Source organism: Corvus cornix, chromosome 2 (genome assembly GCF_000738735.6).
Source record: "Corvus cornix cornix isolate S_Up_H32 chromosome 2, ASM73873v5, whole genome shotgun sequence".
Taxonomy (NCBI): Eukaryota; Metazoa; Chordata; class Aves; order Passeriformes; family Corvidae; genus Corvus; species Corvus cornix.
This window is the reverse complement of record NC_046333.1, coordinates 8,116,190-8,133,131: the sequence shown is the minus strand read 5'-3', so window position 1 is coordinate 8,133,131 and position 16,942 is coordinate 8,116,190.

Sequence of the window (16,942 nt, the reverse complement as noted above, 5' to 3'; positions counted from 1 at the left end):
CATATAAGAATATTAGAACCAATCTCTAGCACATATCTCTCAGAGTAGCTCCACCGAGGTCTACAGAACTATGTAATTTTATATAAGCTTGAATCATAGAATCATGGAATGGTTTGGGTTGGAAGGGATGTTAAAGATCACCTGTTTCCAATCCCTCTGCCATGGACAGGGATGGCACCCCCTAGACCAGATTGCTCAGGACCCCACCCAGCCTGGCCTTGAGGACTTCCAGGGATGGGGCATTCTCAACTTTTCTGGCTCACCTGTTGAAGGACTGGCATGAAGGAAATGACGACTTGACTATATATTTGGTTTTAGGACCTCTCTTGGAAGAGTGAAACTCTAGTGGAAAAAATAAGTCTCATTTTCAAGATGATAGAAGAGTATGAACAGTACCAAGCAATCAACAGAAAATGGTGGGAGGGTGGACATGCAGATGCTGGAAGAAAAGCACGAGTGCAGTTCTGGAAGTCCACAGAAGCAGAGGAAAATCAAGTTAGAGTACAGATGAAGTTTTAGCTCTCAGCATGGTGTAACATAATGCGCAATCTTGTACTAAAGTAACACAACCTTGTGATATTTGGATGAATCTATAGTGGCTAACAAAATGTATGAGATCTTACCTGTTGATCCAAAGGTCATGTACCAGCTAATTCTTAAAATAAGTGATAAACAGGAAACCTGACACAAGCAGTGATCTTAAAATATGGTGGAGTAAAGAAAGACCTTTTGGAAAGGGAGTTATACAGAGAGGCTCTGAGATGTAGTGGGGGAAGGTCTTCTTTCCCTAACACTTTTCTTAAAATTTGTTCCAGCCACTACTCCCAGGGACTGGCTGCTTGAAGGATTTTCCTTGTCCTCTTTTGGTGTCCCCTCAGAGGGATGCATGATTTGAGTGTCCCTCAGGCCACTCTGCCAGCAGACCTAGCAGACAGCTGTTGGATTTTCCTTGTCTATTCCAGAAGCCACCCAAAGAGATTCTGAATTGTCAATTCACTCTGGGATAGGAGGCAAAAGGAAGATGAACTAGTACATGTAACACAGGGCATGTAAACGCTTTCATAAAACTTACACCTTTATTTAATGGGTTCGTGAGTGAATTCCTTGATGTCATATCACCATAAACCTGCCTGTCATCCATTTCAGTCAAGCTGGAGCAGACTTTCTTCCCTCTAGGCTCAGGACACCATAGCAAAGCAGCTAATCCCAGTTTCTACTGCATATCCCTCCTGAAGCAGCAGAGTCCCACTGGACTAAATGCAAGACCCAGAGGTGTAACAGGCATGTGATGAGCAGGGCATGGAGGAACAGGAGTTTGCAGATGGTGGCAGAGGTGGAACTCCAGTGGAAGCTGCTCACTTTCTTTCATTTATTTCATTATAAACACAGATTTTGTCTAGATAAATCCTTCTGATTCGACAAACACTTTCCAAAATCATAGAGTCCTTCTTTGCCCTGATGTGGTCAGTTCTCAACACTGTCCAAATCTGCACTGAAAGCAAAGCGGTGTGGGACAGGACTCTACACAGAGGCACAGCACTGGCACAGCATTGCAGGCCCACTCTGTCCCTGCACAAATCATTTAGGATAACAACTTCAGTGCCAAATCCTCTTGCAGCAACAAAAGAGGCTTTTGCCATTCATTCACAGGCGTAAGGAGGGGAGGAAAAGTAGAGTTTTCCCTCCATCACAGACAGCCCCCCTAAGTAACTTCTGAAGCTTCAGGTATCATAATGCTTTGAGAAGATCTCTTTTAAAAAATTGTGGTTTTTTAATGAAATAACCATTTTATTTGCAGGTAAGGATGTCTGCTGCAGGATGGAACTTCTGTGACATTTTGTTGTGATACTTTTCTCACTCTCTGTTCCAAATAAGATATATAACAGTGAGGCAATAAACTGCATGCAAATTTTAAAAACTCTTCACCCAGCTGTCTTTCAGCCCATTTTTAAAAATATTTAGAAATGATATTTGTGTTCCCCCTTTTGCATAAGAATGATGTCTCACTTTTCAAATTAAAAGATGGAATTTTATGGAGCAGAGGTTGAATATAAATCATAATGTGTTAAAACAAGAGGGAATGATTATGTAAAGCTCACCTAATAGTTTAAAATTTTTGGTCAGGGTCTGTTTCACAGAGCTCTTTAAATACCCATAAATAGTGAAAAAATATGTAGAAGTGCCCTACTGAAATTTCTGGCTTGTTTTCCTGTTAACAGATAGCTCTACACAGCAACCTTCCAGAAGCAAGATCTTTTTTTGCACTTGACTGTCTTTCACTGACTCAGTGCAATGGTTCATGTGCTTACAATCACACAGGTGCTTAAGCACTTCACTTAATCAATGCCTCAGGCAACGAGGATGAAGAGAAATCTACTGCCCCAGATGATGGATCAGTCTGTTTTCTGTGACAAAGGCAGAAAATTTCACTTAGACTGATGAGAAAAAAAAACCAACCCCAACAACATAAATCCCAACACTCTGGAATCACTATAATCAGGATATCTTCAGAAACTTTCCCTCTTTGGCCTAGAAATGGCTATAAAAGGGTCATGGATGGTCTTTGACATACTGGTGCTGGGAATGAGATGTCCATCCAGGTGTAGCACACGCACAGGAGATCTCTCTTGGGAATGCAGCAGCCTCATGCAGTATCCAGGAGAACCTGTGTCTCCTGCCATCCTTCCTTTCAGCTGGACTTTGAGATTTTAAACTGTTAATCAGTTTATAAAATGTGGAGCTCTTATCATTTGACTTCTCACCCCTCATTTCCCTTTGTCAGGAGGCCTTTGACTTTACCTCTCTTTGAAGCTTCCTTGCAAGAGCATAAGTGGATTTGGATGCATACCATCAATGGCTTATCTGAGGTGTGGCTCAGAGACAGCTCTAGGAAGAGTCTGTACACAGAGGGTTCCAAATAAGGTCCCTGCCCAGCACTGATGCTTTCCTTCACAGCACCACCCATATCTTCTGTTCTAGAGTGCTCCTAGGTACTAGAAAATTGCAGATTGTTTTCATCTGAAGCAGAATTTATCTCTAAATTCAGCCAAACAGAACCTCACAAATCACTAATTCCTTGTGTATTACTAGCCAGTGCAAGGTCATGTCAGGTGTTTTGTAACTAATCTGTACAACTATTTAATCATGTTTTCCATGTAAGGATAGTGATGAGTGCTCATGATGGTCTGGAAGAAATTGTAAAGCTCTGTGAAACATATAGGCATTACTGGTGCATGGGTAAGATGTATGGACAGAAAAAAGCTACTTTGTTATCAAGATGTCCCTTTTAAAATCTTTTTGCTAGCTTTAGGCTGGCCCCATCTAGAAATCTGCTGTTAAAAATAACATTGCAAAAATTAATGAATGTTTACAGTGTTGACTTGCAGTGACAGCTCTCTTAGAGGTCAACTAATGTAGTTAATAAAAAGGTGATGAATTAACCCATTTTAATGCAGTGGAGTTATCTCAAAGGTAACTTTGACTCCATTGCCTTCTATCCATTTGACCCATCAGAATTTTCTTTCATTGTCAGAGAACCATGTCTTTACAGCGAGCATTTTTTAAAAATCAAATGAGGGAAAACTTTGGGATACTGTTTATATACATAACTATTTCTTTAGAAATAATTCTTCTTCTGAAATAACCTCATTCATAAACTATTCATAGTAACACTTGGAAATTTATGAATTTATGTTTTTGTATTTTACTAACTTATGAAATGAAGTTTTTTGGTGTAAATGATAGTTTTGGCACAGTGCAGTGATACTGTATGTGTCCCACCACCCACCACCCCATCCTCACCCCCATGCTGGTCTCCAGACTTTGAGGCTCTTTTAGTTTAAGGTAAGCTAAGAACCTTTTTCCATTGATCTTTTTATTCCACATCCACAAAAGAAAATGCTAAGACATTGCTACTGATTTTTTCCCCCCAATATGTGGTCATTATAAGGAAAAAAGAAGCTCACACTTCTACCTTTTAATTGGGCATTTAGCAGGACAATGTTTGAAAGCAATTAATGGGAAAAACATTTTTGTCCTGTTTTATCAATTGGTCTCCAAGAAAAATGCTGTCCAAAGTAACTATTATGTGCAAGCCAGGAAGCTGTTGTCCTTTTCAGTTTTTCCCATGTCACAATTTATTCATTTAATTCAGTTCCTCAAAACTACTGCAGTGCCAATTATCTCTCTCTGTGTAGAAAATGAGTTTGGCCTACTTCAGCTCCCTTCATTTTATGCCTGTTTTCGGCTATTCTTCAATGAGTGAGTAATGTGCGATGTGAAAAAAGGGAGGATCTTCAAAAATATGTGAAGTGTCTAGAGTGGCTTTTTGGTACCTGTGAAGAGGCCCCTTGAAGAAGCTTAAAGGACAATAGAATATTGCGGCTAGCAGTGGTTTATTTTGTCCACATGACTCATTTCACACGCACCCAGGCAACTGATGAATGGAGGATTAACACAAGTTTTCACCTTATTGAAATGAGTGATTCAAAGCAAACAAATAGGACTAACTAGTTTGGAATATGAAATTAAAGTTTCTCTGAGTCCTTTTGTTATGCATCACTTTCAAACTTAATTAGAAATATGATGGCTTTGGAATTACTTTTAACCAACTTTGTTAAATAACAGTAGTTTGATGTTTGCAATTGTCACATGGCCCACTTGTCTGAAATCTAAAGACTCTCAGGGACTGTTCAAACACATTATCAAAAAGTTGTTTTAAAACGAAATGAAAAAATGCTACATATATACACATATATTCTCTCTTTTTGGCAGGTATGTTTATTGATACACAACAAAAGAGCATTAGATGCATTTTTTATTGTTAGTTGCATTATATGTACCTATAAATATTTATGGATGAGTAGCTAGCACTATAGAAAAAGTGCTTTAGATGCTATCTTCATGGTAACTTACACAACCCATTCAAGTCCTTCAGCTTTGTAATTACATTTGAACCAGGATGGGCTTACCCATGCACACCATTCAACCCTACGTGACTTTATGTGGTCGCTAAGTTGCAACACCCCGCAATCATACAAGTCATAAGCTCCCACTTTACAACTTCCCCTTGAGGAAGGATAATTTAGCAACTTCACATGGCATAGTCAATGTCCAGGGCACACTTGTACTCTCAAACCAGAATGTCTTTCTTCTATTCCTTCTAAGGGTGCAACACATTTATATTAACACCTTTTCTGTGGAGCAGGTAGGCAAACACACCTTGTTGGCTGTACAGTCAATGGGTCATGAGCTCTTTTCCCTGTTTTTTGGGATAATGCTCTCCAGTGCCTCTGTAATGTGGAAGTTCCCTGCAACTGAGTTGGCTTCTGTGGAGCAGCTCCATTAAAAGCTGCACAAAGTCACACAAAAGCTTCAGGATGTCGGTGAATCACAAATTTTGTCATTATTCTCTAAGGTTATGAGCATGACACTCTCTAAGGAACTTCTGCAGAAATGTACTGAATCAAATGCAAGAATTCTGGTTTAGTGATTGGCAGTACAGAGGAAAAAAGAGTTCGATGCACCATGTAACATGTCTATTCCCTTTTGAAGATTTCTACAAATGTAGGGGAGAGAGGGACCAGAGGCCTAATTTGTTTCTATTTCCCACACAATCAGCAACACTATGGGATGGCTCTAGTGAGATCCATTTTTGTCATGGCATTGCTGTTCCTGGCTGCAGAGAGATGGCAGGGATGCAATTCAACATGGAGAGGCACTGTGATTATGGGGTGACCAAAATAAGCTGGGATATGTGATGACCTTTTAGCATTTCCACTGAGAATAGCAAACGCTGGCCATATTCTGATTTGCATCCAAAGTTTTATTGCCGGTTTGTGAGAGGGGTTTTGGTCTGGGTTGGCATCTGCTCATTGCTCAACAAGACAGGCAGGAGCTTTGACAAATTCTGCTGCCAAAGTTTAATGAGAGTCCATTGAACATATTCAGTCTTTAATTTTTCCTTGTTCAGAATCTTTTACATTCATTGATTGGAACATTTTCACAAATGTACAGAACTTTCTCATAAATCAATCTTTTTTTGACAGTTTAAAAAGCCTCAATAGAGGCACAGAAATGTAAGATCTCAGAAAAAACGTCTACAGATATTTTATTTTCAAAGGAAAGAAATAACTTATATGCTTTTCTTCTCTCAATCTTAAAAAGCAATGACAATTTTGTTGTTGTTGGTGTTAAGTCTGATTTCAATCTGAGGCAGACTTTTGATGTGGAAAACCTTTTCACGTCTCTCATTGTAGTGAGTGACCAAGTTTGGGTTCTGTACAGAAGCATGGAAAACTTTTAGGGAATATAATTAAAGTTTCCCAACAAGTAGAATTATACGTTTCTGGGCAATTTCAACACTTTCAATTTTACTTTGGTTAAAAGATTTTAAAGTTTGTTTTTGTTGTGGGGCTCCATGTGCATATTTGAAATATTTAATGGAAAATAATTCTGTAAACTTACTTTGGTTGGAAAAATGAAATTATTTTTTACCATGTTAAAGAGATTAGCACATTTAAAATCTGATAACTATATAACCTTTTCACTGAACAGTATTTCAGTATAATGCCAAAGCAAGATAAGAATCAAAACAATTTTTCTCTCATCAATTTGACAAAAAAGTCAAATTAGTCATTGTGAAACATTTCATTTTAGAATTATTGCCCAAACCATTTATCTATCCCATGAAAGACATAGTTCCTTCAGAGAAAATTTTATATTTTGGTGAGGGAAGATTTAATCTAATTCATGAATGGATGGTTGTAAATCCTGTTGAATCCGTAACACACAGTGAATATTTCAATCTTCCACAGAAAGTATTCCAAAAGGGTGAATAGAGAAAATCCTGTCCTAGAACACTCTCTGCCTCAGAAGATAAATGGAAGTGAAGCATTCAAATGGAAGTGAAGATAGAAATAATTGAAAGCAGAGAAAGGTGTTACACCACAGCCTACACTGAAACCAAGATTGCTGCCTCAGTGTGAAGCAAACAACATTGTCAGGATTTGTTGGATGAATCCTAAACACGTCTGTGCTGTAACAGGCAAGATTTTGATATGCAAAGTCAGTGATTTAACTTTCAATCAAATCTTGGACTGGGAAAGTTCTATGAAGCATTGGTCTTGCATTTAGGATCATGATGGATGTGATAAAGGCAACACTACCTGCACTAGGAAGAAATGCTGTTATAGTTCAACAATAGAGATTTATTTCTGACATGACAAATACAAGGAAAGGTTCCCATATTCATTCTTGTTTGCTGGAGCTGTTCCACCTGAAGATGATCATCATGTGAATGCAGTGTGATAACTGCATACCCATGTCAGTGAAACCCATGTGTAAGAAGTGCCTAAAGTAAGGTCTCTTGTATTTTAACACTGATAGCAAATATTCCTACACTTCTCCCCACACGTCACAGTAGGTCTTTCATACCCATTCCATGCAATTCTGAAACCTAGGGATAACTTTTTTTTCTATCATTTTCTAGGATGGAAGGCAGCTTTACTGTTACCTGACCAATGGGCAAGGTGATTTTGCTGAAACATGCAGAAATTTATCCCATCCCCAGCGCCTCTGAGCTCACTCCCCAGGTGGGACATCTTTGCTGAAGGCAGTTCCAGTGTGGCAGCCCAGCTGCACACTGACAGGGCTCTGTCTCCAGGCACAGCCTTTAGACTCCTGGTTGAAACCATGTCTATGGGGCAAGGCATAAGCACTTCTTCAGACAAGCACAACTCATACTGTTGGGTGATACTGTGCTTCTTCTGTGTCTGGCTAGGAGTGACACAGGTGTGTTTTGTAAGGGAATGAAAACACAAGAGCATGGCAGCTTTCAAACTTCATGAAATTATGACAGGGACTATGACCTGAGAAGCTATTCTGTGTTTTTTCCAGAACCGCCATCTATGGGATTTCATGCAGCTTTGGTCAGAGTCCATTTCACAAGCCAGTGGTGTGGAGCTTCCAGCTTGTCTTCCTTCACTTTGCAGACTTGCTTTACTTTTTATTTTTTTTTCTCTGTCCTTTAGTTTTTAATTTTTCAGCTTTCACAAGGAAAGAGCAAGTCTCATGGTCAAAGTGATGGTGTTAAGTTTAAGGAGTGGCACTGCAAGAGAGAAACAGAAGAAAGTTCAGAAACACACAATAAAATCAGTAGAACTGACAACCAAAATTGTAAGTGAACTTAAAAAAAATAATTAACAATTCCCCTCTTACCAACTCAAGGGTTTTATATTATTAATCCTGTCAACCAGAACAGAATGAGCTCTGAACTCTACTCATTAACAAAGTTTTCCCTCATTTGATTTTTAAAAATGCTTGCTGTAAAGACATGGTTCTCTGACAATGAAAGAAAAGAGAAAAAGAGGAAAAAAAAATTAAAAGGAAAAACTGTATTATTTTCCACTAAACACACTGATGGGTGTTGTTAGAACTCATCTTTATTAATTCCTTTCCCTTATTCCGTTAACTCAAAAATCCCAGGGAAGTCATTGCCCAATCACACTCATCCTCCTTTGAAACCTTGCCCAAATGCACACATCAAAACCACTGTCCAGTCCAAGGAGTCACACCATGCCTGGTTTATTTTTGCCTGCTGTGCCACTGGATGCTGTACTGAGTCCTGCTGCCTGTCCAGAACTGCTGGAGATGCTGCTGTGGGCTGTGAACCAGCTGCTGTATTGCAGACCAGAATATATTGCAGAATGACAGCTTACCAGGAGGGAGTTAACGTAATTCCTCTTTCTGTAATTTGTAAAGTGCTTTGGGGTTCCACTCAGTGCAGTCTGCTCTCTGAATGTGTTATTGCTACATCTGAAAGGTTACACAGAGGAGCACTGCAGGGTCCCACTGCTTCTGGTATTTCTGATGCTTTTCGGGAAAGGATGTCTGTGAATTCCTGGCTGTGTCTAAGGACTGAAATTGGGGGGAAACGGGTCATTTGGCTGATGAGAGGGGTGCCACATGCCCCACTGGTGTGAGGGTGGGGAAGGTTCACACAGGCTGTAGGGTCGCCTAAGAATAAAATAAGGACAGATTTGTTTTCATAAGGGAAGAAAGGAGATAGCTCTGGATTATTGAAGGCTGGGACTGATTCACCCCGAATCTTCATGGATGCCATCTCTGGCTCTGCTGAGCAGCCCTGATTCCCAATCATCTCCTCCTGCCACAGCCCTCACCCCTCCCCCCAGTCCAAATTGGGAATGGGCTGAGAATTTGTCTCGCTCCAGCCCTCACCAGGGCCACGAGTGTCAGCTGCTCTGTCTGATGACTGGCGCACTGATTATGCACCTATCCAGACACATGGAAACTCCACGGGGAAAAGCTCCCCAATACACACACATTTGTAATCTCTCGTGAATAGAGTCCTAAGTGCCCATTAACTATTGCTCAATTACACGGGAACTCTGCAGAAGTAAATATGGCATGCACATGAATATCAATTAACGCCATTATGATCAGTGTGGTCGTGAGTCAGGAGGGAAATGTGCATAATCTTGACAGAGTTACGAAGACACGCTTCATTTTACTTGTGTGGATTGGAAGAGTATGTTAAGCTAATAGAAGCTTTTGCGTTTTTAAAAATAGTTTAACAAGCCCAGAATAGTTTTGAATCATATCTGCCTCAGATTTCAGTTGTTAAAATCAGCTTTGAAGACCTTTCCTAATAAACAGAGGGAAAAACCTCTACTGCTCAGCCTGTAATTTCTCAGTTTCCCTTGCCTCCTTCAATTGTCCAGAATTCACACAGCCCTGTCCTACCTAGCACCCCACAGGTACAACCAAAAATCCGATACTTGCACCAAGAAAGATTGATAGCTGTAAAACAAATGCAGAGCACTTGCAAACCATTTCAGCTGAAAGGGGGGATCTTATCCTGAATCTTGCTACCCACCTCCTCTTGGACCAGGGGTAAATCCCTGATTGATGCCAACGCCTGTAAGGTAAGTGAAAGGTGTAAAAGAGCTGCACCACATGACAATGAAGGCTTTATAAGGGATGTCTTTACTGTCATGGATTTTTGCCTGGGGAAGAGAAGGACAAGGGATATACAAGGTTACCAGGGGCAGGTTGATTTCAGAAGCACTTATGGGACTACCCCACAGGCTGATTTCAGAAGCACTTATGGGACTACCCCAACAGTTCTGGTCTCATTTCCACCCTGATGGGAACTTCAGTGCAGTGCTACAAACTTTTCACATAATTTTGTTCTGCTGAGCCAAGCTATTCTAGCATCCTCTCCCAGGTGCTATTGAATTTTGGAAGCCAATTGTCTCATAGAGAACCACAAAGACTCCTCAAGCCAAAATGGCTAAAATGTGGTGACTGGTGTGCTGTCTCTCATAGATGGTTGTCCAAGAAGCCCGAAAACAATTTTGGCAACACACAGGTGCTCATTGCTTGAAATGCATTTAGTCTGGCTTAAACAAACCTTAAAATTTCCATTACTTTGAAATCAACCACATTGCCTCATGGGCTGAAGAGCCACATAGGCTGTATCCTTGGGGGTAAACTGAAGATGGGCAGCGACGGCCAGGTACTGACCATCCACTGTGCTGTTCGCTGTCTGGGCATGGCTGGGGATCAGGAGCCCTTGCTGGCGGCCCTGGAGGAGTTGCTGTGGGGATGAGAGTCACCCTCCACTTCACTTATTTACTTGCCATAGCCCATGTCTGTGCTCACACACTAGAGGAGCAGGGCAGGCATTCAAGCACTTTCCTGCTGTGGTCCATGCTGTTTAATTACTAGCAACTACCCTGGCACATTTTTGCCCCATGCCATCACATGAACATGAAGCCCAGACACAATGCAGGCAACAGCACTGGCCAGGAACAATTGCCTGCAGGAAGGATGGAAAAAGAAGGATGTATCCATATGGTTACAGGCCATGCCTTGCCACTTCCCATCACGCCAAAGAACAGGCCCTGGTCCATTTTCTGTATGAGGATAGATGTAGTCATAGAGACTGAAATGGTTGCACTACCTTTATCTAAATGGAAGTTGTACTTCATGGCAATTCTCACAACAGTCTAAATCTGTGGGATCAGGGTGATGTCTGACCACAGGAGTCAGAGACTGGTTTCCAACAGTTTTAGAAAACAAACAGGGACAGTTCTGGGGGGCTTCTTTAGAATTATTACTCTAGAAAAATACTTAAACCTTTTAATACAATTATTTTAATTCTTATCTTGTTGAAGCAACACCTGGAAGATTTTAGAACTGTGGGTACATTTAGAATATCTATTGCATATGGTTGTACCTACAGGGAAAAAGAAAGCTATATAGTTCAGCAAATACAGTCAAAAAAAGGAAACATGAGTTAGTAAATATTATGAAGGCTGAACAAATGTCAGCTGGCCAAAAGGATGAAAGTGTGGCTGTATGAGATGGAATACTGACTAACAACGATTTCAGCCTGAACCTCAGTCTGTGTTTGCAGAAATTAATTTTTGTGTAAAGTTTCTAGAGTGGGACTCATCCACTGATATTCGCTGTGAGGCAATGTGCTCTCTGTCCTTTGTTGGGGCTGTGTGCCACAGACAGCAGTGTGCCAAGCACAAAGTCTTCAGCACAGAATTTTCAGGATAAATATTAACCAAAGACAGTACTCAGATTTCTTTGCTGGATTGGGGCCTCATTGTCTGAAAACCCAAATCTCTCGATAGCACCTTTAACAAATTTGCTTGGTCCCGTTCTGTAAGCACCCAGTGGAACTACTGGGGTCTGTCACTAGCTGCCACTTCAAGCAGGGATGAACCTGAGATACTGAGAACATCTTGTAACTCAGTGCAGAGCCTTGGCTGTCACTGATTTTACCTGGCTTTGGGGGTGAAACTATTCAAACCTTTACCCTCATTTGCCTAATCAATAAAGCATTCATAATGTCCCCCTTGCAGGAATGGGTTAAATTTAATTAGTTAATATTGAAAAGCACTCTGGAGATGAAAAGTGCTCTGCTATGTAAGTGCTGACCATTAGCCATTATTAGGTCCTCTCTTGTTTTTCATACATTAGTCCAACTAAAAGGTAACTCAAAAACTTTTTCATTATATGCAGGGCAATTTAAACCAGCAGATTTAAAGTACATTTAACAAGTCAGATAGGTATATTTTTAATGGCCCATAGCAGGTTTGTGGCAAAAGGGGCAGAAAGTTAATTTCTGTCCCTGCTTCTTTAAATTAATAGGACCTAATTTGTAGTGAGGGAAAAAGTTTCCTAAGGAAATCATTGTGTTGGCAAGGCTGGTTAAATAAAGCGTCCCACAGGACTAGGTAATAAATAAAACCCCTGCCTTTAGAAGGCTTTGTCATTGTCTGGAAAGTGGAGAGAGAGAGACTAAAATAATTAAAGGTGCTTATTCTAGTGTAGTAGCTCAGTAAATGAAGTATGCTTGGATTTTCACTTTGCAGGAGCTAAATCTGTGACCTTCTGTACCAGAGGAAAGAGTCCTTTGTGTTCTGAGCTCTAATAGCCTTACCATGGTTTCATTTCTACCAGGGTCCATGAAACACTTATATTTATTTTCATTATTTTCATTTTTTCTCTCACAATGAGGAGTTAGTTCAGACTTTAAGAAAAGTGTAGATTGCTTTTGGTTTTTTTCCCTTGATGGGCTCTATGCCTCTATGTCTTTGGTTTATCTCCTGTGTTCCCGAATGTTTCTTTTACCTTGTGGAATACTGTTAGAAGTCTCTGTACAAAAGCAAAAGCTGTGGTTGCTATAGCAATAGCCAATCTGATGAAGCTGTGACCTAAATCATGACTGAGAAAAACAGTACCTTTTCTATATCACTGCAGTTACTGCTTCCTTGGATTATGCTACCGTTATGCAGGATTTATTACCTAAAGTGAACTCTTTGACTCCAGGATACAAGAAAAAGTAAAGTGTTATTTCTACAACTGTAGAGTTGGGCAGGGATATGAACAACTTATAGCTGCTGAAATTTATAGGTGGAAAGGCGTTCTGCTCTTGGTAGCACACATGTTGCTAAACCTTCATGCAGCACAATCTATTTCTTGAAAATCTAGGGAGGTTTGACGGCTGGAAGATACTTAAATCAACATAATGTGCAGCTCAGATTTATTGAGCATTGCAGAACCCAGAACTTGATCAGCTTCCTGAAGTCTTTGCTGCTGCCATGACGTGTAGGAAAGGAGGGAAACATTCTCTTGAGCAGTTTCTTCCTTGCTCACTGAAAATTTGGTGAGGGCATCCAAAGACCTTTACCTAAAATACTGAGTTGTTCCCTCTTATTTGCCTGTGACCCTCAATGGCCCCGCACCAGTAGGAGCTACAGATGAGGTTGTTTCTGCATGTACTTTACTTTCACAACTGACAGGGGATTGTAACATGGAAACTAATATTATGAAAGATAGTATGCAGTGGGATTTATCCTATTGTGTTTCTGAAAACTAGGGTTTAAATCTATGCTTATCATCCAGGCTCCCCCTATAGTCAACGGAGGGCAGACGTATATTTTTTCCTCTCCTAAAACAGGCATATGGGATAGATTGGGCAAAAAATTTAGAAGAGCATTTCTGTCTTTCTGGGGAATACAGAGGGAGCATGGGCAGCTTGCTTAAAGCAAACACCTGAATTTTAGATGGCTGTAGTTACATGAGCTGAACTCCATTAAACAGCAAATCAGAATGGATAACCTTTGCTGTTAAAACAAGGTGGTGGGAGTGAAGTGGTCAGATTTTCAGCTTTAGCAGCAGTTTGTTGCCCTGAGGTCTATCAGAATGGAGAATAAGAAATGACTGAGCTGAAGGAAGGTGTGAGTAAAGGCAATATCGAAATTACTTGTATTGGAGAGGATGGAGAGTGGGAAGTTGGCACAGTTAACTAAATCAGAAGAACAGCAGAAGCAGGCTGGCAATTGTGACTGCATTTGCCTGTCAAGTAGCTAAGAGGTACTTGTGCTGTTATTACCCTCCCTGCCAGTCCCTCACCCATCCTTCTGCTATAAGCCCAAGTGGATAAACACTGAGGATCAAGAGACAATCAAATGTGTTTGATGGTTCTCTTTGGGAAATCAAAGTTGCTGTCTTTGCTGTCAGAGATTTGGATTGGACATGTACAAACAGTGAAGAAGCCTGGCTGCTGAACTATTTGGAGGGATCTAAAATTACCCATTTCTTATGGCCACCTGGTCTCTTCAACATCTGCTGCATACTTGGCTCAGAGTGTGCCTGCTCTCTGAAATGACACCACACATGACATAATGTGTCAGAAGTAGTGTGACACAGCAGTGACATTTAAAGGGACACAGACCAGGCCATCAGCTCCTCTAAAATGCATACTCTAGAGCTTTCACAGTTTCAGTCGGTTGCAAAATACAAATTAGACAAATTGTGACCATTTTCAAATTTCTTGGTGTAGATAACCACAGAAAAGCCTTTGTTTCATGAGTGGTCACACAAAAACAAGAGTTACTTGTAGTACAAGGATTTAGAAACCCCTTTAATTTTGCAAGAGCTGTTTCACACCCTCAGCACTCATGTCTGATGGATGATGGTGCATTTATGAACTGGAAATTATGTGGCTATTGGCCAATATACAATATGATAAAATACTACAGTGCAGAGACTTAATATTTTACAACTAAGGAAGCTGAGAACTGACTCTTGCTGGAAATAGCACCCATGTACAGCCCTGCCTGAGAATGATAATCCAAGTGACAAAATAAAAAAGGTCAGGGGTGGAGCACCATCAGGTTGGACTGCAGGACTGATACTAACCATATCCTGGGCTGCATCACCAGCAGTGTGGGCAGCACGGTGAGGGAGGGGATTCTGTCTCTCTGCTCTGGTGAGACCCTACCTGCAGTGCTGTGTGCAGCTCTGGGATCCCCAGCATGGGAAAGACATGGACCTGCTGGAGAGAATCCGAAGTATGGCCACCAAGGTGATCAGAGGGATGGAGCACTTCTACAAGGAAAGGCTGAAAGAATTGGGATTGTTCAGCCTGGAAAAAAGGCTTTGGGGTAACCCAGTTGTGGCCTTCCAGTGCCTGAAGGGAGCCTGCAAGAAAGATGGAGAGAGACTCCTTACAAGGGCCTGGAGTGATAGAACAAGAGGGAATGGATTCAACCTGAAAGAGAGTGGAGTTATTTTAGATACTAGGAAGATAATCTTTACTGTGAGGGTGGCGAGGCGCTGGAACAGGTTGCCCAGGGAAGTTGTGGATACCCTATCCCTGGATCTGTTCAAGGAGAGGTTGGATGGGGAACTGAGCAACCTGGGCCAGTGGGAGGTGTCCCTGCCCATGGCAAGGGCTTTGGAACTAGATTTAAGGTCCCTTCCAACCCATTCTGTCATTCTATGATACTAATGCCAAAATATTCAGCTCCTCCGGTGGCTGGTTGTGGCACTGTTGTCTTCAGGTGCCTTTTGACTGCTTCTTCAAGTTGTTTTAAAGCAGATCCTCCTCATAATCTTTGCTTAGCTTTCACTGTTTTACTTTATATGTCCCCCCTCTTCCCTCTCCACCTTGCCTGTCTTCAACAACCTCCTTTTTAACCATGGCAAAGGACAAAAATTTTGCATATCTCTGCCAGAGAAAAAAGAGTGGAGACATCAGGAACATCAGCAGTATTTTAGATGCCTGGAAAAACAGGGGCTTGTTAGGAGTATTGCCCATTTGATCGTTGGGAGCAGGTTTTTGTTATAGCTGGATCTGTTTGACAAAGATGTGTGTTCCTGAGGACACACATCTTTTCTGGTTGTAAAACCTGCTGAATAACATTTTTATAAACAGATTCAGTCTCCATCCGAGACCCCTACTCAGTTAAATCAGCTAATTTAGCCATTACAAACCACCAGCTGACCTTCCCTTTGCTTCCTTCTTGCATTGCTTCATTTTGCTCCCTTGTGAAGACATTCTTTTAAAAGCATTTTGTAGTATTTTAAAGTATTAAATATTTGAAAAGTGTTTAAAAGTATTCCTACCCCAAAATCCACTTCGATGGTTTTTGGAGGGACCCTGAGATTACAAACCCTCACACATTTTCTAATCCACCTACTTTGTTCTATTGCATTCATAGTCTTCCTTCCTACACCAGAGCAAATAGGCTCAGAGATTCACCTGGTCTTGTGTTCACCATCCCCTTTGGGGAACCTTAATAGCCAAATGTTCATATGCATGCATATAGAACGAGATGTCTTTCTCCAAGAGCTGGGACTTTCCATTTTTATCCACTGTCTGTTACAAACTGAATTTCCTTCACTGCTCAACCTCTTTCTTTATATTGTGGCTGCAAGACGCCATTTCAGAAGTGTCATCACCTTTATCTTTTTACATTCTGATGTAGTCTGTAATCAACACTAGCTTCAGCGACTCTCATTACTAGCTCTTGAAGTGATTCTTCAGACTCAGCAAGAACAACATCATCATCAGATTACAGCATCTGCTTCCTCCAATTTCAGCCCTGCCACCGTAGCCAACAACAACGATGCGCATTTGCATTTCAGTGCACAGACAGAGCTGATGCTGAGCCACCGTGCAGCCCTGACGGACTTTCTTCCTGCCCATCAACTGCTGTGCAATGTCCTTTGTTGGATCTTTCTTTTCACTCATGCCCGGTCACGTACAGCGCAATAAATTATATAAATCTCTATGAAAACCCCCACAGATAATGAGAGCTGCATGTAGCATTCAACTGCGTCTTTCTGTTCTACAGCACAGGTCTTTTTGCACCAGTTTTTCCCGTGATGTTTTTCCCCCAGCATTATTCTAAAAGCTGATTTAAATCATTTTCAGTAGCAAACTAGCCTGTGTTTTGTTCTTTCTGTGCTCAATTTTGCTTTCATATTTTTTCAGCCCCTTTCTCCAGACACTAAGCCCATTTTTTCTCCATGTGTTTGAATAGCAAGTGGAATTATTTGGCAATGTGCACATCCTCTCAGACTCCCCTTCTCTGAGCACAGAATGAGTTTAGTG